Here is a 26,775-nt window from a genome sequence, read left to right as displayed (position 1 = left end):
CCCGTACTATTTTTTTTCCTTTTTACACATGCCAAATTGTTATTGCTAACCCCGGATAAGGAATGCTTGCTTTTCACACACGAAACTCGCTAACCCCGGACTAGTGGTTTTTGTCGATCATTCGTAGTACAAGTACTTCACTCGTACCTTTTTACACACGCTACAATTTCCTTAACCCCGTACTATAGGTGGGGCCAAATTGCCATTTAGCCCCACCTATAGTACGGGGTTAAGCTTAGCCCACTTTCGTTTTACACTAGCGATCTTAACCCCGTACTATCGCTCTTAGCACCGCAATTGCTGGGATAACCCTGCTTTTTTGCAGGGCCAAATAATCCCGTACTAAAGGTGGGGTTAGCCCACTTTGCAAAAATGCTGTGTAAAAAGAAAGTGGGCTAAGCTTAACCCCGTACTATAGGTGGGGCTAAATGGCAATTTAGCCCCACCTATAGTACGGGGTTAAGGAAAATTTAGCGTGTGTAAAAAGGGTATTAAACATTTCTAGACTAAGGCCAACTAAATTCATTCTTATTCCGGTATTCGTGAGAACCATTAAAAAAAACCTTTTGTATAATCCTATAGCTAATCATTTCCAATTTTTTTTTATTAGATCGAAATAGAATTGGTAAGAAGACATTTTCTATACAAAGTTCATTTAGCATGGATCAGAAAAAGGCCACATTTATATCTCAAAACGTGAAATTAAAATGCCGAACTATTTGCTATTTAGTATTGCACTTCTCAACTTCCTTAAAGATATTCTATTCACATCGGGTACCTATAGTGCTTTATTTGTCTGCATTGATGAAGAAAAGTAATCGTTTCTCTAATATTTATTTCTCAGCACACTTACCTTAATAATGGAATAATGGTTTAATTTTTTTTTTAATATGGCTAATTAAATAGGGCCTAATACTATGCCTGCATCTTTGATGATCTGGTCGCATGCATCCCCGTTTGAGTATATGCAATAATCACTCTTCCCTATTTTTTTTTCTCCAGTCAGTTTTAGGCCTCCTATGTATAAAAGAAAAAGATCCTATATGATTACACAACCCCGAGCAGCGCCTTCAGCCCGCCCGCTAAAACTAAAAGAAAATTAGTATTAGACAAAGCAATAATGCCTCTTTGATCTGTCATTTTTTATTTTTTTGGACCGATGTTGACAAAAATCACCATGTACATACAAACATGATCTGGGAAGCGGGGGTGCTGAAGACCCCCTAAGACGTATGCGTATAGGCAACACTCCCTGGAAATCATGTTGGTATGCTAAGGAGTAGAAGTTTGACCAATGTCACCTCCATTTTGGGGCGAGAACCCCCTTTTTCTTGTCATGTACAGTATTTTCTGACCAAATTCGCTTTCATTTTGGAGCGTGCCCGCTTTTTTTTGTCATTTTCCCTAAACCAGCACCCCTCTCAGAAAATTGTTCCCAGGGCCATGCCTTTTGTATAAATGACTCTTATAGTAGCTATATATAATTATAGGACACAAAACATAGGCAAACGAGCCCGTTTATTGTCCATGGGATCATTGTGGAAAAAAGCGGGGTCGGCCTCACACGGGGTCTCGAAAGATCTCCTTTTACGCGCGCCGATCTCTTTTTTTTCAATGAGGGTTATTAACGGGACATCCTGGCCAATTCTGAACGATCACAAAGCAATGACCATGTGGGCTATCATAATGAAATATCCAAACAAAGCAAATGAATGGCCACTCAAGTGCTGACCATCATTCGATGGGGATTTCTTTATAAACTTGCCACATTAGCACCGACCGTTTCAATAACCACAAAGCATTTACAGCAGTACTATAGCTGGTACTTCTTTTGAATGTTGCTTATATTATGATTAAGTCGCGTGAGAACTTTTTCGTTCATATATAGTTTTGGAAACAAATTTGTAATTTCGTTACTGTCAGTTTGATACCCATTCGGACTATCATTTACTGGACTTTAAAGCACAGAGGCAACATCACCAGGTCCTATCGAGCAACAGAAATAGTAAGTTAGTTAAAACTTTGATTTCTTCTTAATCATGATTCCAGGCCAGTTATAGATTCTTCTGATCTTTTATTATTAATTTTTATTTGCACATCCACATGCACACTTTTCAGTGAAGAGCAGATCGGCAGGGCCACAATCGTAAATATCGCTTTGCCCTGAAACTTATTGGCTATCCAACAAGTTTAGCATTCACATAAATTAGTTGTCTTCCTTATTTTTTTATATCTCTATAAGTTCTGGCATTTTTCACGATATATATATTTTTTTAATGTTCATTTAGCGTACAAAAAGCTAAGCCCCCCATAAAAACAGAAATGGGCACCAACTTTAACAGCTACACTCCGTCATGATTTTTCATGTCTCAGTTTGATAAGTTTGAATTCGTTAGACAAAAAAAAAAACACGCACAAAAAGAAAAAGGCAATATTAAAATGTAACAGCTAACGCGCGTTGAGAATAGGATAATAAGACAAAATCCAACGAATAATATAATAAATAAGGAATATATAGCAATTTAGAATTGCCCACTTTTCTTTTTTTTTGCCTAGGGTTTGGGTTTTTGTTTCCATCATTATCTATTTCATGGCTGAAAATTGATGGTCTTAGTTTTACCGAATACGTCATACTTTTACATCGTGAGCTTCTCAAAACTTTTGATCAATCCGCATCCGACCCACTCAGAAGAGATCAGTGCATCCGACCCAATGAACTGATCCGACCGCCCCCAAATCATGTAAATCCCTTGTCGTAGAGGGCCACCTATCAATTATTGATTTGGTTTCTGAATTCTAGTTGGATCACGAGATTGGGAAAGATAAGGTAAAAATGTCCTTAATTATCATCGTTTTGTTGGTCCTTTGGGACTCTCGACACTAGATTATCAAGAAACAAAGGTAACTGAGTTATAATTTTAGTAGTTTTACTGTAGATTCACATATTTACTTGTGTTTTTTTAAACTTTTGAGTGAGTGATTGTAGTGGCAGTGCCTAGACTAGTGGAGATTGTTTTGTTTACAAACGCATGCATGCAAGCCAATGGACATGAATGAACGGTGCAGCTCATAGTCATACTCATAAACTGTATATAAGTTTTAACAACACACAGTGGAACGGGAGTAGAGTAGAGTTTTGGCCTGGCCAGAGTAGAGGCAGAGCGCTAGCGCCAGCCGCACCTGAGACTGGTGAACTGTGTTTGTATACAAAGGTTGATTATAAAATCCTGTAACTGTGTTCTGTGTAAGTACAAAGTCGAATCCAAAATATCACCTGAGCTAAGATGATTTTCATGAATTATTTTGATCTGTAACTTTAAATGTAATAATGTTATTGATCTTGGCCTTGCATGGATGGTGTGGTCATAATTTATAAATACTAAATAGACAATTCTTCCAAAGTTCCATTGTCCAGTCCTAACGTTTCATGTAGTAACAATTAAAATTTAAGTTAGATCTTGACTTAATAGAGTTGGTATCGTCTAACTTACTCCCTCTAACTTATTTTGTTCTTTACTTCCCACAACTGCAACCATCGTAACATTGAGTTGAGAAATGAAATTAGGCCCTATATTGAAACTTGAACTTGATTCACCCCAAAAAAAGAAAAAATTAGTGAGCGATTAATTCTTGTTTACAATGCACTATTTAACATGCTTATGTATAATCAAGATTCAAGGTCTTTTGATTGTTTTCCCTGTAGTCTGTACCCCTTTTTTTCTTGATCACCCTTTTGCTTGATTTTTTATTTTTTTTTTCTAAAAGTTTTCATTTAGAATAGACTACAGGAAAAGTTGCATCACATTTTACAAATTTTATTGTGTTTTTACAAGACCTACTAGCATTAGCTTTTGAAAAGAGAACTTGATATTTTGTTATTTATCAAAGGTGTCGATTAGAACTTGTGAAAAGTTGTCATTCATGTAACATTCTCTATCTTTTAGTTTAGATGTGCTTCTGTTTTGGTTGCTCTTGTTGTATTTGTATTTATCTTTCAACTATTGTTTTTTGTGTAGTAGATCTTGCTGGAATACATTGTATATATGAAATAACATGAGATTGTCATGATGATAGTTAAAAAAACAAAAAACAAGGCTGTGTCACAAAAGAGACTTAAAAATATACAAAACAGAACACTTTTGAAAAATGATGTATGAACTCTTATTATGTTATTGCTCAAAATGTACCTTCTACATCCATTTCTTCCTGTTCCAGGATTGTTTAAAATGTTTTTATTTTTGTACAGAACCCGGGTTATCATGTTTAATATTGGATTGAACTGCGCAGACTCATTTTGAAATAATTGCTAGCATACATGTACATGTTTATCTTCAAACAACTTTTTAACTTAAATTCTTCACACATATTTTTCAATCCTTTTGTTTAAAGCGAGATTTGAAAAAAAATAGTGCAAAATCCAATTCAATACAAATCTAATATTAATACCCTCTCTTTCCAATTTAAATCACAAGACCTTTTCTTTTAATAGTTCCTTTCACACCATCTCCTCATCCATATCCTGTTTTTCCCTAGTCTTTGGCTGCAGACCTTGGTTTTCGCAATTTGCATAGTGCATAATGCAGAGTCTGAAGCAATGAGACTACATTCAATTCAATTTTAATTCAATTTATTTCACATTTGCATAAAAAGACAATATGTCAGTGATAAAAGGCACATATACGTACATGAGATCACACCACATACAGAGAATACAAATGTGTGGAATTTAACAAAGGCCAACGGCCTATCAAAGGCATTAGATGCACTATGTACTGTGGCTGGCTTTGATGTGGATCCTACTAGGATACATGCTCCGATAAAGCCTTTGGCTTCTAGTCTTCACTCTAGACATGTATACATGTAGGGCTAATTTGTTAGTGTCAAATGAGTCTGCATGCAGACTAGTGTATCTCAATATATATGGGGCATGTATTTCCTTCTCAAATATCAATCACATCTTTTCAATTTCATTATCCCCAGCATCTTGACACCTTTTTGCTCTTCCCTGTTGATCTCCTTCATTTCCTGGGAATTGTTTCACGAAGTGTGATTGCAGTAATAAAGTTTTCAAGACTGTTATAAGCTGCTGAAATCCTATCGTCTGATTGGATGAGTACAAATTTGTGATTAAAGGTAGACTAGTGTATATCTCCATATGGGACAGTATGTATTTCCTTCCCAACATCAATCATATCTTTTCAATTTCATTATCACCTGCATCATCTTAACACCTTTTTGCTCATTGTTGATCTCCTTCACTTTCTGGGAATTGTTTCACGAAGTGCGATAGCAGCAAGATTAGTTTTCAGGACTGTTATAAGCTACTGAAATCCTATTGTCTGATTGGATGAGTACAAATTTGTCCAGTCCTAACGTTTCATGTAGTAACAATTAAAATTTAAGTTAGATCTTGACTTAATAGAGTTGGTATCGTCTAACTTACTCCCTCTAACTTATTTTGTTCTTTACTTCCCACAACTGCAACCATCGTAACATTGAGTTGAGAAATGAAATTAGGCCCTATATTGAAACTTGAACTTGATTCACCCCAAAAAAAGAAAAAATTAGTGAGCGATTAATTCTTGTTTACAATGCACTATTTAACATGCTTATGTATAATCAAGATTCAAGGTCTTTTGATTGTTTTCCCTGTAGTCTGTACCCCTTTTTTTCTTGATCACCCTTTTGCTTGATTTTTTATTTTTTTTTTCTAAAAGTTTTCATTTAGAATAGACTACAGGAAAAGTTGCATCACATTTTACAAATTTTATTGTGTTTTTACAAGACCTACTAGCATTAGCTTTTGAAAAGAGAACTTGATATTTTGTTATTTATCAAAGGTGTCGATTAGAACTTGTGAAAAGTTGTCATTCATGTAACATTCTCTATCTTTTAGTTTAGATGTGCTTCTGTTTTGGTTGCTCTTGTTGTATTTGTATTTATCTTTCAACTATTGTTTTTTGTGTAGTAGATCTTGCTGGAATACATTGTATATATGAAATAACATGAGATTGTCATGATGATAGTTAAAAAAACAAAAAACAAGGCTGTGTCACAAAAGAGACTTAAAAATATACAAAACAGAACACTTTTGAAAAATGATGTATGAACTCTTATTATGTTATTGCTCAAAATGTACCTTCTACATCCATTTCTTCCTGTTCCAGGATTGTTTAAAATGTTTTTATTTTTGTACAGAACCCGGGTTATCATGTTTAATATTGGATTGAACTGCGCAGACTCATTTTGAAATAATTGCTAGCATACATGTACATGTTTATCTTCAAACAACTTTTTAACTTAAATTCTTCACACATATTTTTCAATCCTTTTGTTTAAAGCGAGATTTGAAAAAAAATAGTGCAAAATCCAATTCAATACAAATCTAATATTAATACCCTCTCTTTCCAATTTAAATCACAAGACCTTTTCTTTTAATAGTTCCTTTCACACCATCTCCTCATCCATATCCTGTTTTTCCCTAGTCTTTGGCTGCAGACCTTGGTTTTCGCAATTTGCATAGTGCATAATGCAGAGTCTGAAGCAATGAGACTACATTCAATTCAATTTTAATTCAATTTATTTCACATTTGCATAAAAAGACAATATGTCAGTGATAAAAGGCACATATACGTACATGAGATCACACCACATACAGAGAATACAAATGTGTGGAATTTAACAAAGGCCAACGGCCTATCAAAGGCATTAGATGCACTATGTACTGTGGCTGGCTTTGATGTGGATCCTACTAGGATACATGCTCCGATAAAGCCTTTGGCTTCTAGTCTTCACTCTAGACATGTATACATGTAGGGCTAATTTGTTAGTGTCAAATGAGTCTGCATGCAGACTAGTGTATCTCAATATATATGGGGCATGTATTTCCTTCTCAAATATCAATCACATCTTTTCAATTTCATTATCCCCAGCATCTTGACACCTTTTTGCTCTTCCCTGTTGATCTCCTTCATTTCCTGGGAATTGTTTCACGAAGTGTGATTGCAGTAATAAAGTTTTCAAGACTGTTATAAGCTGCTGAAATCCTATCGTCTGATTGGATGAGTACAAATTTGTGATTAAAGGTAGACTAGTGTATATCTCCATATGGGACAGTATGTATTTCCTTCCCAACATCAATCATATCTTTTCAATTTCATTATCACCTGCATCATCTTAACACCTTTTTGCTCATTGTTGATCTCCTTCACTTTCTGGGAATTGTTTCACGAAGTGCGATAGCAGCAAGATTAGTTTTCAGGACTGTTATAAGCTACTGAAATCCTATTGTCTGATTGGATGAGTACAAATTTGTCCAGTCCTAACGTTTCATGTAGTAACAATTAAAATTTAAGTTAGATCTTGACTTAATAGAGTTGGTATCGTCTAACTTACTCCCTCTAACTTATTTTGTTCTTTACTTCCCACAACTGCAACCATCGTAACATTGAGTTGAGAAATGAAATTAGGCCCTATATTGAAACTTGAACTTGATTCACCCCCAAAAAAGAAAAAATTAGTGAGCGATTAATTCTTGTTTACAATGCACTATTTAACATGCTTATGTATAATCAAGATTCAAGGTCTTTTGATTGTTTTCCCTGTAGTCTGTACCCCTTTTTTTCTTGATCACCCTTTTGCTTGATTTTTTATTTTTTTTTTCTAAAAGTTTTCATTTAGAATAGACTACAGGAAAAGTTGCATCACATTTTACAAATTTTATTGTGTTTTTACAAGACCTACTAGCATTAGCTTTTGAAAAGAGAACTTGATATTTTGTTATTTATCAAAGGTGTCGATTAGAACTTGTGAAAAGTTGTCATTCATGTAACATTCTCTATCTTTTAGTTTAGATGTGCTTCTGTTTTGGTTGCTCTTGTTGTATTTGTATTTATCTTTCAACTATTGTTTTTTGTGTAGTAGATCTTGCTGGAATACATTGTATATATGAAATAACATGAGATTGTCATGATGATAGTTAAAAAAACAAAAAACAAGGCTGTGTCACAAAAGAGACTTAAAAATATACAAAACAGAACACTTTTGAAAAATGATGTATGAACTCTTATTATGTTATTGCTCAAAATGTACCTTCTACATCCATTTCTTCCTGTTCCAGGATTGTTTAAAATGTTTTTATTTTTGTACAGAACCCGGGTTATCATGTTTAATATTGGATTGAACTGCGCAGACTCATTTTGAAATAATTGCTAGCATACATGTACATGTTTATCTTCAAACAACTTTTTAACTTAAATTCTTCACACATATTTTTCAATCCTTTTGTTTAAAGCGAGATTTGAAAAAAAATAGTGCAAAATCCAATTCAATACAAATCTAATATTAATACCCTCTCTTTCCAATTTAAATCACAAGACCTTTTCTTTTAATAGTTCCTTTCACACCATCTCCTCATCCATATCCTGTTTTTCCCTAGTCTTTGGCTGCAGACCTTGGTTTTCGCAATTTGCATAGTGCATAATGCAGAGTCTGAAGCAATGAGACTACATTCAATTCAATTTTAATTCAATTTATTTCACATTTGCATAAAAAGACAATATGTCAGTGATAAAAGGCACATATACGTACATGAGATCACACCACATACAGAGAATACAAATGTGTGGAATTTAACAAAGGCCAACGGCCTATCAAAGGCATTAGATGCACTATGTACTGTGGCTGGCTTTGATGTGGATCCTACTAGGATACATGCTCCGATAAAGCCTTTGGCTTCTAGTCTTCACTCTAGACATGTATACATGTAGGGCTAATTTGTTAGTGTCAAATGAGTCTGCATGCAGACTAGTGTATCTCAATATATATGGGGCATGTATTTCCTTCTCAAATATCAATCACATCTTTTCAATTTCATTATCCCCAGCATCTTGACACCTTTTTGCTCTTCCCTGTTGATCTCCTTCATTTCCTGGGAATTGTTTCACGAAGTGTGATTGCAGTAATAAAGTTTTCAAGACTGTTATAAGCTGCTGAAATCCTATCGTCTGATTGGATGAGTACAAATTTGTGATTAAAGGTAGACTAGTGTATATCTCCATATGGGACAGTATGTATTTCCTTCCCAACATCAATCATATCTTTTTAATTTCATTATCACCTGCATCATCTTAACACCTTTTTGCTCATTGTTGATCTCCTTCACTTTCTGGGAATTGTTTCACGAAGTGCGATAGCAGCAAGATTAGTTTTCAGGACTGTTATAAGCTACTGAAATCCTATTGTCTGATTGGATGAGTACAAATTTGTGATTGAAGATAGACTAGTGTATCTCCATATGGGACAGTATGTATTTCCTTCCCAACATCAATCATATCTTTTCAATTTCATTATCACCATCATTTAACACCTTTTTGCTCTTCCCTGTTGATCTCCTTCACTTCCTGGACATTGTTTCATGAAGCGTGATAGCAGCAATAAAGTTTTCAGGACTGTTATAAGCTACTGAAAACCTATTGTCTGATTGGATGAGCACAAATTTGTGATAGAAGGTACCCGACATGGCACTGCATGAAATGCTTCCTGGATCCTGTGTTCTTTATAAAAGCTACATGTACTGTACTACAGACTACAGAAGGTTCATAGATACTTCCTCCAATTCATTTACCTGTGCACCCTTTCATGAATCTCATTTTCCTCACTTCACCTGTTCAAAATGTCATAACAAACAAATCTTTAATAAAATGCATAAACATTAGAAGAAAAAAATTCATTGTATCATATTTCATGAGTTCATATAGAGTATTCCACCATAATTTGCTTAAATTTTCTGATTTGCATGATTTCAGTGAGACAATTGATTTTTTTATAGTAAACTTATGATTAAAAAGATAGCTTTTTGACTGTGATTGTAACATCTTTCTTGAGTTTAATTATTTTCTGTAATTTTGCACCCTTTGGCATGAATTGAGCAGGTACCTATTTGCCTATTACTGTTGTCCCAATAATTGTTGCATTTTGGACTATGAGTTTAATCACACCATAATTTGTTTTTTTTTGTACTGATTGGCATGGTTTGAGCAGGGCAATTTTTCCCTCTATAGTACAGTACATACTACATGTACAAACTAATTAATTGCACAATAAAAATAGCATTGGACTATTATTATGTATCATCTTTGTTGAGTCTTGCTTCAAATTCTGATTGGCATGATTTGAGCAGGGTTTATAGTAGGCCTATAGTACTATAGCTATGTATAGCTCCACTGTACATGTATAACATACTAGTAGTATGTAGTTATTTCATAGAATGGAGATTGACTCAAAATGATCCAGACGACTGAGTAACAGAGTGTATTCTATATGATATCAACTTTACCAATACAAAACCTTGCCCCAATCTCTGGCCAAGGCTGAATGCTGAGCTGATACACTTTTGTTGCAGGTACAATGGCCTATTTCCAATATCCAGTGCTTTCCGGTCCACCTGATCGCAGAAAACAGAATACCTGGGTATTTGTTTACATTCTACAAAGTATTTAGATAAAACAATGTAAGTGATTTGGCTATTCAAAGTTAAAGGTCAAGTCCAGCCCAGGCAAATGCTGACTTGAATAAATAGAGAAAAATCAAACTAGCATAGTGCTGAAAATTCCATCAAAATCGGATGTAAAATAAGAAAGTTATGACATTTTAAAGTTTCGCTTATTTTTCACAAAACAGTGATATGCACAACTAGGTGAGTCACTATTTCTTTAGTTTTTTATTGTTTGAATTATACAATATTTCATTTTTTATAGATTGGACAATAAGGACCAACTTGACTGAACCATATAGTATTAAACAATGCTAATTCCACTTGTTTAAGGAGGAATTAATCGTTGTATCACTTGACAATGAGGAGAAAATGAGAATATTTCATGTAATAAAATACAAAAGAAATAGTGAGTGGATGACGTCATAGTCTCCTCATTTGCATACCAGCCAGGATGTGCATATTAAGGACGTTCCACAGTTAAAGTGAAATCCATGTCATTTTCACCAAACTTTGCACATAGATACTTTAGAACCTTAATATTCGAAATATGCAAGTATTAACATAGGTCCATGTGCTTGATTTTTTGCTATAGAGCTTCAAAGTTCACCCAAATTGATGTTCTTAAGAATTGCGCATTCAAAAGAATTTGGCATTTTTAGACCTCGCAAGAATACTACAATGAGTTTAAACCTCTATTACTCAGTCAAAATACATGAAAAAGTCTTCAAATATCGCAAGAGAGTTAATAATTGTATCGTTAGAATAGAGAATCTAATTATTGTGCTATTTGTTTGCAACTTTAAGTCTAACAGCACAGTCAGTTCTTAAAAATGGCGTAAAAGATAACAAAAACCCAATCTCAAAAATGTGAAATTTCAATAACAGACTACAAAAGTACAATAAATGCTGCACTTTATTCAAAATCCATGTCATTTTCACCAAAATTTGCAAAGTTGTAGAGGAAGCTATACTTAAGAGGTACAAACATTAAAAAATAGGGGTTCATGTGTTTGTTTTAAAACTATCAGCATTTTTATTAGAGCAAACGTGCTTTTTAAAACACCAAAAATGCGCCAAATGCTTTGTATCTATGTGAAGAAAAATTAAAAACCACGACTACCATTTATTCAAACTCGGGGTCATATTCGTGATTCTTGGCAGTACTGCAGAGTAAAGTATTTTGAAATTGTAGAGATATTTTTTTTAATGGTCCATGGAATAATTCCATTCTTTTAGCTTCATAAAATAACGCATCGGACCTGCAGTTAGGATGCAGAGGATGAGAAAAATCAGCTCATACCCACAGCTAATTAATCACCTGTTCATCCATTGTGACGTCAGCGCGCGGAGTGTTAAATATGCGCAGATCATAATGCGCACAAACATAACTGTGGAACGTCCTTAAGCGAAACTTTAAAATGTCATAACTTTCTTATTTTACATCCGATTTTGATGAAATTTTCAGTGTTATGCTTGTTGGATTTTTCTCTTTTTATTCAGATAAACTTTTTGTTGGGGTGGACTTGTCCATTAAGTACTCACAAGAAAATGTCTGCAAGATACTTCAAGTAGTTAGGCCTACATGAATTTATAATGATTTTTTTTAAAGGAGTTACATGCATGTACATGATGTACATGAAGTGGGATTCACCCCATACAAGCATATTTCATGAACTTCAGGTGTTGAGCAAGAAGAGTGCACCTGTATGATGTACGAGAATATAAGAGCCTTAATTGTTGTAGGCTCAAGAAAGTTGGAAGTGTGAATTCTGTGGGAGTTTATTAATTGGAACCAATAACCTTGTTCATGTCTGCCCCTTTTCAGATTAATGTAGATCAATTTCTTGAACTACATGTACATACAACCTACATGTATGTGTCCATGATCGACTTTACTAGGCCTTCATCTGTTTTAATGATGTGTAAATAGCCGACATGGTACACATAGACTTTTAGCCTCCATGTTATTTTGCATGCATGCATGTACTGGACATGTATGTACATGTATGTATCATGTTCAATGCGTGAATGATTTGTCAGCATGAGTCAATCTGGATACAATATAAATTTTCATTCTTTATCTTTTGCAATCACTCTTTTGTGTTTAATTGCACAGAAAGCTATTTAAAAGCAAATCTGATATATTTGCCTAATTCATTACTCACGTAGTGAGGATCAGGTTAATCGTGATCTCCATTGATCTACATGTATATGATTCAAGGAGTAGAAGTACAATTGTACAGACATTTGTATACATTTAGACTCTACATTACATGTACATGTATGTGCACCTACAGTATAGGGTATGCAAAAAGCATACAGGCCTATTCACGTACTGTATGGACTATGGAGAGTACACGTGTAGGTCTCTCCATGTACATGTACTTTATATATTAAAGGACAAGTCCACCCCAACAAAAAGCTGATTTGAATAGAAAGAGAGAAATCAAACAAGCATAACACTGAAAATTTCATCAAAATCGGATGTAAAATAAGAAAGTTATGACATTTTAAAGTTTCGCTTAATTTCACAAAACAGTTATATGCACACCCTGTTCGGTATGCAAATGAGAGAACCGATGACATCACCCACTCACTATTTCTTTTGTATTTTATTATATGAAATATTTTGATTTTCTTGTCACTGTCATGTGAAACAAAGTTTAATTCCTCCCTGAACACATGGAATTCCATTGTTTTAACATTTTGTGGTTCAAGCAAGGGGGTCCTAATTGTCAAATTCGTAAAAATTGAAATATTGTATAATTCAAACAATAAAAAACAAAAGAAATAGTGAGTGAGTGACATCATCGACTCTCTCATTTGGATGTAACTGGCTCGTTCATATAACTATTTTGTTAAAAATAAGCGAAACTTTAAAATGTCATAACTTTATTATTTTACATCCGATTTTGATGAAGTTTTCAGCATTATTCATGTTTGATTTTTCTCTTTCTATTCAAATCAGCTTTTTGTTGGGGTGGACTTGTCCTTTAATGTATGCTTTGAATGTACATTACATTACAGGGCATGCATTAGGCTGTTGTGATACTCACTTTGAGTCAAACTTTAGGGCCTACATGTACATAGTATTGTGTTATTGTGAAAAAAAAAATCAACAATCGTGTTTACTTTTACTGTGCCCTTGGCTTTATTGTGTTTGTGTTCCAAATTACAGCATTGTTTGGTACACATTGTCCTTTGAGTCTTCAGATCATATTGACAATGCACGCACACTGAGCCAGGAAATGCCAATAATGACAAACGACAAAAGCCCATCCCCTTCTCAAGTTCTTTGTCTAAAAATGGCAACTTTGGACCTTAAAAGGTGATCAATTATTCTCTAAACCTTAACCCTGTGTACATGTACATATTTTTTGTTCTTTGATTGCTTTAGATGTCCAGGAATACTCTGTATTATAACACGGGGCACCTTTGTGGACATGACATGTATGTAATCTGTAGTTTGTATGTTCTTGGAGGTGACATGCTCTTGAATTTAACCTCAAGTGTGCACTAATCTTCTGTTCAAACCCTTCACTCGTGTTCAAGTGTTACTACCTGTTCAATGACTATTGTACTGAAGGCCCTCTCACCTGAAATTGAAACAGCATATAATAATATGTTCTACTACATGTAGTCTTGTGTGAAGACCCACTTGTTGGTCAAAGTTTCAAGAAACAGCCAGTTTTATGTGAGCCCTAGTCTTGTGGGAAGACCCACTTGTTGATCATAGTTTCAAGAAACAGCCAGTTTTATGTGAGCCCTAGTCTTGTGGGAAGAACCACTTGTTGATCAAAGGTTCAAGGAGCAGCACGTTTTATGTGCTGGTCTTGTGTGAAGACTCACTTGTTGATCATAGTTTCAAGAAACAGCAATTTTTATGTGAGCACTAGTCTTGTGTGAAGACCCACCTGTTGATGTTTCAAGAAACAGCCAGTTTGAAATGAGCACTAGTCTTGTGTGGAGACCCACTTGTTGATTACCATAGTTTCAAGAAACAGCCAGTTTGAAATGAGCACTAGTCTTGTGTGGAGACCCACTTGTTGATTACCATAGTTTCAAGAAACGGCCAGTTTGAAATGAGCACTAGTCTTGTGTGGAGACCCACTTGTTGATTACCATAGTTTCAAGAAACAGCAAATTCTGTATGTTCTAGTCTTGTGTGAAGACCGACTTTTTGATCAAAGTTTCAAGTAGGGACTGTGCCTGTGCACAAAGTGGGTATGCAGGCTTGTACAATATAATGTACATAGATGTACACTTCCATGCAGTGTACATAAAATATTGGAGCGTGGGTAAGGGCCAGGTTATGAATTATCATTTTTTTCTTCCTCAATATAATTTGCAACTGTGCATTTTTGGCTATCTTTGTTTAATATTGTATGTGGATCCAATTTTTAGACAGTAAAATCAGTGGATTTTATTTATTTGTTTTTATTTATTTATTTATTTATTAATATATATATATATTTTTTTTTTTTGGGGGGGGTACATGTATGTAGTTTGCAGATTGTACAAAGGGAATTGGGTGTGTTGGATGAAACTAGGGAGTTGAAACTGTCAAATCACATTTGTTTTTAATACTTGTTCTAATATCATTTCAGGGTGCCTTTATTTTGCATGGTTTTGCAAGCTTTATTGTCCTTGGATACCCCCAATAAAATGGATTCAGTGTGGATATATCCAGTTATAATGCAAACTAGTATTACTACCCTCTTTCTTGTAGCCAGACACAGGATTCTGTTACATGTAACAAAAAAAAAACCCAAAACAACAAAAACTATTAACAAAGCAGGTCCTAAAGGACTAACACTCAGAAATAATTTTTAAAAACTTGAATAGAAAACACCGTGGAATAATGTAGTCTGCTGTGCAAACCCTTCACTCAAGTTAAGGGTCTGAATGTGCAGCCTATACCCTGGCCATGTGTACTGATAGTCCTCTCACTCAGGCAGTTTAATATGTGATAGTCTTTGCGTGGAGACCCACTTGTTGATCAAAGTTTCAATCAGGGTCTATATAATCATACTTTAAATACCCTTTTTGATATACATGTACATACATATGTACATTGTACTCCATTTTCTGATTTTTATGCCCCTTCCTGTTGCCTCTTTAATACCAGTGCCTGCTTGTAATAAACACAATTCATCTGTGTGATCACTATACACGCATTATATTGTAACCTTTCCGTTCCCATCTACTCAGTTTATCAAGATTGATCCTGGCACTCTGTTGATTAAAATGCGTTTGGTGGCATCAGGCATGAATAGAAATTGATTAATAATTTGCCATTGATGCTGTGGAGTAAAGAGCACAGTCAGACTTCATCTGGACTTTGTTTCCAATAAAGGATGAGCTCTGATGCATTTCCCTATCTGAATAGTTGTCTAGTGTTCCAATTGAAAGATGTCTACTCGATTGTCATTCAATCATGTCCAGGTCCTGTATCTATAAATCGGTTCCATGCCGTTTGCTCCGGCGACAATTGCTCTGCTGTAAATTCCACTCACTAATGGAATGGCCAACTTCAACACTGGATTTAACACTATGCCCTATCCTGAAAACCTAATCCTAAATAAAACCTAAGATAAAACCCTATTGCAACCAGGGCTAACCTATCTTATACAAAATAAAGCCTGGAGCAATTGTCGCCGGAGCAAATGTCGTGTGACCCCATAAATCAACCAAATCAGAATAATATCATCAAAATGAGCATGTTCTTTGTTTGTTCCGCTTGTAGATAGCAGTCACTTTTAATGTACATATCTACAGGTCATACATCATATTTAGGATGTTTGAATAGGTTTTTAATTATCTGAATAGTGTTGACCTGGATGTGCGTGAATAGGCTGATTTCAATTACACTCTAGCCTTTTGTGCACAATACCAATGCCATTCCATTATTAACAACTGTCATTTCAAAAGAATTCCTGCCTTTCTATTCTTGGCAGTTTTATTAAGCAGAAAAGAAAAAAACAATAGAAAGGTTGTTTGCTATATAAACCTGACCGACCCGAGTCAAACTTGCCGACTTTACATTTTTTACTCCAATTTGATATTGTAAAAATGTGCCGACTGACCCTTATATAGTCTTTTTCGCCTGCATCTTTTTTATGTTGAAGACATCGTGATCAGGGGACACAAGTGTATTGCCAGAAAACCCTTGATTTCCATTTGAAGTGTGTCATGTATCATTCAAGCGCGTACACGGCTGCGTACACAAATCATGCAATCCATCCCCGCCGCATGCACAACTATGTAAAAAAAAAGAGGGACTGACCCCGGGGGGGCCACTTACATTGACGAGTGGATACCATGCGCGACCAAAAAAACACGTAAAAAGGATGTCTTTTTCAAGATAGGGCACGTTACGTACGTAACGTGATAAGGGTGTCAAAAACACAAAAATATTGAAAAAAGGGTATCTATTTCGCTCAGAAAAATATACGTGTTTAGGGTCAAATATGCGGGGATGATAAAACAAAATCAAAATGTTTTATAAAGGATGTCCTTTTTGCCCCAACACTACGTGTTCAGAGTCCGATTTGCGCGAGGTGTGATAGGTGGGGCCGTACTAAACCAAAATAATGGTGTACATGTAAAGGTAAAACCGACGACCGACGGACCCGTGACATAACAATAAAATATCGCTGTACTTGTTTAGGGGTTCATTTCAGGAAATACTTGCCAAGAGTATCGCTTTGTTTCTAATACTTGTTAAGGGGTGCATTTTCAGAATATGGAAAATACATCGCTGTACTTGTTTAGGGGCTCAATTCTGGGAATACTTGCCAATAGTATTTGTTTCCAATACTTGTTAAGGGTAGGGTTTCGCACGCCAATACTTGTTAAGGGGTACATTTTCAGATTTTGGAAAATACGTGTTTAGGGTGCTTTTCAAGACCCCGTGGTCGCGCATGGTATCCACTCGTCAATGGAAGTGGCCCCCCCGGGGGACTGACCCATTTCCTCCCCCTTGTTTATAGCAAACAAATAAAAGGCCTTTTTTAATTTATGCAGTACACGGGCTGGTTTCATAAATGATCTGGAACTATATATAGGCCCTATATTCTTTTGGTAAATCCATGTCCTAATTTTTGTGTGTATGTTTTGAGAAATTGAATCAAATTTCTTTGAAACCCTTGATCGATTTTGATAAAGTTTGCATGGAAAAAAGCTTGTAAACAACATAAAAATGCAATACAAAACTTAAGTGCAAAGATCATCGTCTTTCTGTGATACAATATAATTGATTGAGAATCTGAACATAGCACGAGAACATGTTCCACTTCCAGTCATGTGCGTAAAGATATGATCTGCTTCGTGTATCTGGCCCCTCTGGATCCTTGTAGTACATTTTAATACCAGATCAATCTGATATCACATTTCAATTGATTAAAACATGTTTAATATTAAAAATAAGTTTTAAGTAATCTCACACTTGGCCGACAGCACCGATTTCAGCACTGTTACATGTACAATGCATCAGCTTTCTGTCAATAAAAGAAAATGAAACCAGTATTTATTTTGAAGTACCTGTACATACATAGATCTAATAAAACAACATTTAGCGCTTAATGTTTCTAGCACTGCATTTTATATTACCCCGGCTTTAGCACGGCTATCTTGATCAGATGCTCAAGCATTCAAGGAATTCCTTCCTACCGGGTACCGATATACATGTACTACACCTGGGTGGAGAATGGCAAATTTAGATAAATGCCTTGCCAAAGGATGCGAGTGCTGCGGTGGGATTTGAACCGCGGACCTTGTGGTTCAAAGTCCGGAGACTTATCCACTGAGCTACATGTACAACACATCTAGTAGATAGTTTGCTGGGCAAAACCCTTCACTCAAGTTAAGGGTATGAATGTGCAGCCTACTCATGCCTTGTGTACTGAAGGCTCTCTCGCTCAGGACAGCAAGTTTTGTATGTGCTAGTCTTTGCGTGGAGGCACACTTGTTGATCAAAGTTCCAATCAGGGTCTGTGCCAGCAGACTATCTAGTAGACCTATTTTGCAACAATGTCAACACTGAAACAGATTACTGGAGGAAGGAATGATGATGCAGCTTTACAGTTGTGTGTGGAAGTAAAATGTTCAGAGTGAAAGCAAGAATTCAGGGAAGAGGAAGAACAAAATAGAGAAAGGAGAGGGATTGGAAGTGTGAAAGGGAGATGGGTGAATGAGGAAGAATGAATATGGGAGTTCCAAAAGTGAAGAAAGGTTTTGGGAAGGGGAGGGGGGGAGTTATTTGAAGGCCTACATGTACATCCTATCCAGTACAATCACAGCTATTTATTTGAAGTTGATGCATGACCTCTTGACCATTTTTTGTGTAAAATTATGTTTGGATGGATAGGTTGAATGAGATTCCTAATTCATGGTGGCGTCATGGTCTAGTGGTTATACGGCTCTCGTCTTTTAATCAGAGGGATATAGGTTTGAATCCCAGCCGTTTCCTTCAGCAAGAACTTTACCCACATTGTACTGCACTCGATCAACCCAGGTGAGGTGAATGGGTACGCAGGATTAATTCCTTGAATACACCAACCACCAAGCGCCTTTAGCAGCTGGAGCTACATTAATAGCTGGGGTGATGGGTTGCCATTGAATAGACAACGACATTGTAGATAATCAATGCCTCATTATAATGCTATATTATTATTAAAGGACAAGTCCACCCCAGAAAAATGTTGATTTGAATAAATAGAGAAAAATCAAGCTAGCATAACACTGAAAATTTCATCGAAATCGGATGTAAAATGAGAAAGTTATGGTATTTTAAAGTTTTGCTATTTTTCACAAAACAGTGATATGCACAACTCAGTGATGATGTCCATCACTCACTATTTCTTTTGTCTTTTATTGTTTGAATTATACAATATTTCATTTTTTACAGATTTGACAATGAGGACAAACTTGACTAAACCATATAGTATTAAACAATGCTAATTCCACATGTTCAGGGAGGAATTAATCATTGTTTCATTTGACAATGAGGAGAAAATTAGAATATTTCATATATCACATAATAAAATACAAAAGGAATAGTGAGTGGATGACGTCATCAGTCTCCTCATTTGCATACCGACCACGATGTGCATATAACTGTTTTGTGACATTAAGTAAACTTTAAAATGTCATAACTTTCTTATTTTACATCCGATTTTGATGAAATTTTCAGTGTTATGCTTGTTGGATTTTTCTCTTTTTATTCAAACCAACTTTTTGTTGGGGTGGACTTGTCCTTTAATGTACATGCAAAATGTAAACATACATATACGAAGAAGCGTTGTTTATAATCAAGTGTCATGTCTATTTTTATCATCCTGGCATTCGTGCCGAAACAGTGTTTACGTTAATAAAAAGTTTTTATATTAAACCTTTTTTTTCTTGTCTACTTCCTCCTATTTTCTGCAGGATCTAAGAATTTGTTTTATCAAAACGCCATCTTATCTGGACTGCTCTATGTCATTGCCAAACATTGTGTGCCCACCCATAAACTTTTGTGCTGCTTGGTGCATTGAGGGGGCTGACTCCCCCATTCTGCCCTGGTCCATAGGAGCGGCAGCACCAACCCTTTCCAGTGCTCCAAACAACGGGGGTTCTTGACACCCTCAGGGACTTGAGACATTCCGTCATGGAGTCGACACAAACGCGCGAGCATGGTAGGTGCTCTTGCGTTCTCGTCCAGCTTCAAGTCCAACTCACCGTTTTTATATTCTGGATTATGTTGGCGCACCCGTCTGGCGCTATCTATCTGGACTTCCATTCTAGTGACCACGTGGAGCAGGGCACTTCGAACGCTCCTAAGGATGGGCTGGGAGACGAAACGCTATCTTGGGCGGTTAAAATACAGCATCAGACACACAGAAAAAGTGTGAACAGGACTCATGTCGATCTTCTAGCCGATGAAATCGCGGAGGATCTGGGTTTAAAAAGCTACGGACAGGTCGGCGAGCTGATGGGACATTATCTATTTGCCGCAGAAAGCTACCACGAAGCGTTGAATGGTAGCATGGAAAGAGACTTGGTGGGGAAGATTCGTAGTAAAGCGGAGAGCGCCCTCGCGAGGCATCCAAAGATTGAGTGGTTCAATCAACAAACTATACGAAGGAGATTCAAGAGGTCGCTAGTATTTACGGATCCATCCTATTCAAATCAATGGCATTTAGTAAGTATTGATTGCAATGATTTGCCAGATTTTACACAACCAACTTGTTATTTTTTTGTTGTTTCACATTACACACAAGCATGACTGGTGATGGGGGCGGGGGTTTCACAAAGAGTTCAGAGTAACTAAGAGTTGTCTTAAAAATGCAGATGCGCACTTGATATGTGACACGCAATCTTATTGATTGAAACGCAGCAGCACGCATCCTCTTAACCTAATTCAAACAATGCGATGGTGCCTTTAAAACCGCACGCAGCTTGGAATTTAAGTGTGACTTCAATCTTTGTGAAACAGCCCCCTGTTTTTTTATGCTAAATCATATTCTCAATCTTTTCTTATTCCCATCAGCTGAAATTAAAATATTATCTTTAAAACCGTTGTTGTTAGAAACGATTTGCATAGGGTTTATAGAAATTCGCTTCCCCTATTAAGAAAAACATAAAAATTGGGGGTATGCTTTGTTCTTGCTTGAGGACAAGTTACATGTACTGGAAGACGCTTTTTTCTTTCTTTCAAATGTTAAATATTCCCTTTCATTGTAGACTTTAGTATGACACACACCTCACAAAAATGTGCCTTTGAATTGTTTATTCTTGAATAATTATTCTCTTTATCTGTTTTCAATCTTTATTCCAGCACAACTCAAAGAATATAGGAATGGATATCAATGTAACAGGAATCTGGAAGCATAATATAACTGGAGAAGGAGTCACTGTAGCTGTCATTGATGATGGTATGTTCATAAAGTTGTTTTGTTTCATTATCTTTATAGTTTTCTGTTGATTTGTCTTTCCGTTAATGCCCACAATCATTATATTGATTATTATTGCATACGAATGTCAAGATTGACTTGACCTGAATTTTGCCGGGACCGGCAGGTGCAATACACCAGGTGAACACCCTACTCGTTGACGAATGGTTTTAACATGCATAGGTTGTGACTCTCCTATACACGGGACCAACATTTGCGTCCTTTCCGATGGACGGAGTGTTATCCAACTGCATTCACACCTGCACTGAATACAGTGGTGAGACACCCTAACACACTACGCTATAGCATCAGATTTTTTGGTTAGATGCGTTTCGGCATGAGCGGGACTCGAACCCCTCACGTTGAGATCTACGATCTCATCCGAAACATGCGCTCTAACCGACTGAGCTATGCTGCCTCCCAATTTTTACACTTAACATGCCAAAATTACGAATTGGAACCCTACAGTACTGCTGTATGACTAAAACAGTATTATCCCAAGAAGCACATTTTTCAAAGATGTTAATTCAAACCATGATTGCGTTCAATCTAATTTTTGTTGATCATAGAAATAAACGTCTTTCAAACGCAAGCATACGTGTAATAAAAAACTCAACAAGAGATTTTGACAGGCAATTTTGCAGAACAAGGGAGTGGATTTGTCGTCATACTTGCATAATTTATGAATTTTCTCACTGCAATATTTTAAGCCACTAATTTTATAGGTATTTGTACTATTTTTGAAAATAAAATGCAACATTGCCAATCACCTCTTGTATTGCTTGTTTTTCTCATGTTTTAAAATTTCTTCTACACATGAGCTAATGCTGATCTCAGAATTTCTGTTTTCAAGGCTGAATTGCGGGAATTGTTGTCATTTGGGCTAGTATAGTGGTCAAATGTGGTTTAATACTGATATTTTTGTTTACCAGTTGGCCTGGATTTGAGTCAATTCAATGAATGTCACAGGCCAGGGTCACCCTTTCTTTCATCAATGATAACGTGTCAAATTTGTCCCATATTTTCCTTAATATGAAGTGTAAAACAATACAAAACAAAAACAACAATAAACACCTAGCTCTGTGTTTATTATTAAATAACCTTGCAGTGTTTTTCTTTTTTTGTTGTGTATTAATACACTTGGCAGAGGTACAGGTAAAATGTTTTCTGTCATCAGATTTGTTTCAAGGTCTCTTTTGTTTTCCAGATGAATATCACAGAAATTTTAGAATAAGACCAGACAAATAAAACTTGTTTATTTTGACTGATTTGCATTGAGAAATAAGACTAGTTATTAAGAGTGAAACTTTTCATGACACTTGTAAAGCTGATATTGCTCTGCAAGTGTGATATTATTGGGGTATTAGTTTTCACACATGAGTCATTCATTAGCTGTAAATGTGCTTAGAATGCATTACGATTCGCATGATTGTACGGGCCAATGTACAATTTTGGAACACATGAAAAGTGCTTGTTCTAGTACAGTACATGTAGTAAAAAAGAGAAATAGTATTAAAGGAGGAGGGGGAGGGGTAAATAAGGGAGTAGGGATTAAGGTGAAGGGTAAGGGGAAGGCAGGGATGGGATGGAGGGGGATGGGGATGGGGGAGACAATGTAAAATACATTCACATACAAATTAACTTTCCTGACGGGTATGGTGTGAACCTTCCCATACATCCACATACAAATTAACTTTGCTGACGGGTATGGTGTGAACCTTCCCATACATCCACATACAAATTAACTTTGCTGACGGGTATGGTGTGAACCTTCCCATACATTCACATACAAATTAACTTTGCTGACGGGTATGGTGTGAACCTTCCCATACATCCACATACAAATTAACTTTGCTGACGGGTATGGTGTGAACCTTCCCATACATTCACATACAAATTAACTTTGCTGACGGGTATGGTGTGAATCATTCTACCAATTTGTGCCATTTTGCACATTTGTAGGCATTTACATACATGTAGAAATTATTGAACTCCTTTAGAACAGTACATTACATGTTCAGGCACATCTACATGTATTTTGCTTTTGGGGTACTCACTTTCATTGTCCTTTAATATCCCCAAATGGATTTAATGTGAATAAGTCTTGCGCTGACACTACCCCATTTCTTCTAGCCAGACGGTATGCCTACATAATGTACATACCTGCTTGTTCAACATGCAATGTGACTCACAGGATTCTGTTTACTGTATTATGCATGTAAACACATTGAGGTACAAAGAGAAAAGAATATGCCCTACAAGACTAAAATGCATCTCCACAAAAGGGTGCAGAAAAGCTAAATATACATGTATACATGTACTCTAAGAACTTGACAGACAATGACTCATGGATGGGGGGGGGGGGGGGGGAGCAGAAACTTACAAAGAAAATGCAAAGGACATCAGCTGCACAAGTAATTAGCTCAATATTATCATTGTCCCTATAAATAGTAGTGCATTCACAGGACATTTTTTTCTCAGTGACTGAAATTGAAAACAATACTTTATTTAATTTTAAAGGACAAAGAATTGTATTTTTTATGGCAGTATACAGTTCTACATTGTAGAAATACAGTAAAAAAAAGAAAAGAAAGATAAAAGATAATAATGCTGCATAGGATGAGCTTTAACATGGCAGTGAATGGGGAATTTGGGGGGCCATTAAAAAAATTTCCTTCGCTCGATCTTTTGAGCATTTGTGGGGGGGGGGGGGGGGGGGAGGAACCGTTCCAAGCCCCCTGCTATAGGTTTATCCCCTGATAATACAGATGCATTGCATTGTATTGTTCAGATCATGTAGTTGTAGGATACGTTACTGTAGAACCACAAATTTTGAAATGTACTTCCGCATAGATATGAACATGTACGTACACACATATACATGTATGTAGCGTATAATACTGTAAAAAGGCCATAGATACATGTAGACCTACAGTATGTATACAGAACGACCTGTTGCTCCAAGGGTCAGGGGTGTGTTTACACATGCCTGGGCCTATATTTGTGTGTGTGTGGGGGGGGGGGGGGGAGGGTACAGGCAGCTTGAAACACAAGTAGAACATACAGATCCATGTACATGTACATACACTGTTGCCCTACCTTTTATCAGGCCAATGCTGTGCCGTGTACATGTGTATGTACAGTAGTTTCACCAATGACACTGATTCCGAAGGGATTGGTCATACATGTATGTCATTGGTAATATTGAGCACTTTTAGATATGTATGTCGTCATAGATGACTGGTACGAGATGACATCATTTTTTGGCCTGCCATATGCCTCGGGTCCTCACTCACGTCAACTATCAGAATCGAGAACCTCACCACATCCATTCTGCGGTTCTCCTAAATCATAATGTAGTCGACGTGCACATGAGTGACGTCATTTTAACCGCCCAAGCTCAGCATGAAGATCAAGCTTTCCCTTTTAAAACAGTTCTCAGTGACTTTTCACAACTGTATGTTGTACGATGCATTATGTTTATCATATTTGAAAGTGCTTTCTGATCTCCAAAATATATATCAATGTATATATCCTAACTCGCGTAAAAAGGAATCAAAGCAAGTGAAAGGGCAAGTGTGCACAAGTTGCACCTTCGCATCACCCGACCGGGTCACCTGTTGATGGTACACCTGGGCCCCGTTGTACAAAGAGTTCAGATTGCTCCGATCAATCGTAACTCTATGGAAATCCATCAGTGTCATATTTTTTTCTACAGAAAATTTGCAAAATGTCCTTTGTAAACAAAGGAGAACACACCAAATTGTCAAGAAATCAATAAATTTATGGATATATACATTCATATCTAGAATTTTTTTTAGCAAACATGCATTTAATATGTTGACTTTCCTGGCTTTCCATAGTTGCGATTGATTGGATCAATCGCAACTCTTTGTAAGACGGGTCCCAGATCTTCAGGGTCGGGCAGCGCGTCATGACCCGCTGCTTATCATGCTGTTTCACGTGTTTTTAGTGAAATCTAAAATATTCGCATCTGTAGTGAATAAAGGCAGACGACGACGTTGACTCGAACGCTCAGACGACTGCGACGCCTTTCTCGTTCACTGCTCCTAAATCTCTCTATTATCATCAGACTGGGGCTGGTTTTGCCATGCAGTACTACATGTATGACTGTAACATAATGGAGGGGGCCATGTTTGTATCTGTACGATAATAACCCTGAATAGACGGTGTGTTAGATGAACAAAGACAGGTAAACACCTTGGAATAGAATAGAACTTTAATAGAAGAAGCTCTCTAGGGCCATGTAGGGGGCTGTTGACTAGTGGCTTGTGTACATACTACATGGTCCTTATATTCTCCTCAGGCTCTGTTGATTTCACGTGATACAGTAAACATTACACCAAGCACTGTTTCTACATGTGCATATGTATAAAACTTTTTTTTTGGGGGGGGGGAGGAGGTGAAAACTCGGCAAACTACTATAGGTGGTTTCAAACCGCCTTGATCACAAGAATCCCCGTTAAATTACAAGAACATTTTTAGGCTAAAAAATACCCATTAATTATTCCTGCATTCACACCGCCCCGAAACATATCCTTCGGGATAAATTCCTGAAGTTAGGAGCATGCGCAGTATGGTCTAATAAGAAGGCAAGGCGCGAGATTCAAAACCACTAGCCCAGCAGCCACCCACGGCGCCCGCGCCCAACGACACGCTGGGCTAATAGTTCCCGTAAATTGCTTTCACATTGCCAAAATACCTGCCACCTTGGAAAAATCCCCGCGAAAGTTCTCGTAATTTCGCCAAGTACCTACTATTTAGCGGGTATTTTCTTTCGGGGAAAATACGCGTAGTTTGCTTTCACATTACCAAAATACCTGGTATTTTCTGATCGGGGTAAATTTCCCGATCAGAGAATACCTGGAACTGACGAAATTCGAGGCGGTCTGAAACCACCTTATGTGACATATTTTATCATTTATAGAAGATGTGAAAACTGTGGTCCGCAACAAAGAATTACTGCAAGATTATATACCATTGGTCAGAGAATGCTTGTACAGCAGGCCTGGGGAAAAAAACGGGGGGGGGGTGTTGCACCCACTAATGTAATAACGCCCACAAATGTAATAACGCCCACAAATGTAATAACACTTTACCCACAAATGTAATAACGCCCACAAATGTAATAACACTTTACCCACAAATGTAATAATTTCACCCACAAATGTAATAATGCACTTTACCCACAAATGTAATAATTTTGGATCGCCCACAAATGTAATAATGACTTTACCCACAAATGTAATAAATTTGAAGGGATTTCTGGCGAATCCGTTCTAAACTAAGATCCTATGGTAATGCGTTTATATAGCCATGGACCTA

The 26,775-nt window shown here is 36.6% G+C and overlaps 1 long non-coding RNA gene across 1 annotated transcript; it reads left to right on the top strand.

Moving 5' to 3' along the window:
- Positions 1 to 13,888: 13,888 nt before the first annotated feature.
- Positions 13,889 to 24,005, top strand: LOC135154890 (uncharacterized). The gene is made up of 3 exons (XR_010294302.1): positions 13,889 to 13,945; positions 19,925 to 20,678; positions 21,315 to 24,005. It is a non-coding gene; the product is annotated as an uncharacterized LOC135154890 (long non-coding RNA).
- Positions 24,006 to 26,775: the final 2,770 nt, after the last annotated feature.

Source organism: Lytechinus pictus, chromosome 8 (genome assembly GCF_037042905.1).
Source record: "Lytechinus pictus isolate F3 Inbred chromosome 8, Lp3.0, whole genome shotgun sequence".
In the NCBI taxonomy this organism is placed as follows: Eukaryota; Metazoa; Echinodermata; class Echinoidea; order Temnopleuroida; family Toxopneustidae; genus Lytechinus; species Lytechinus pictus.
This window is presented reverse-complemented; position numbering and strand designations above follow the sequence as displayed.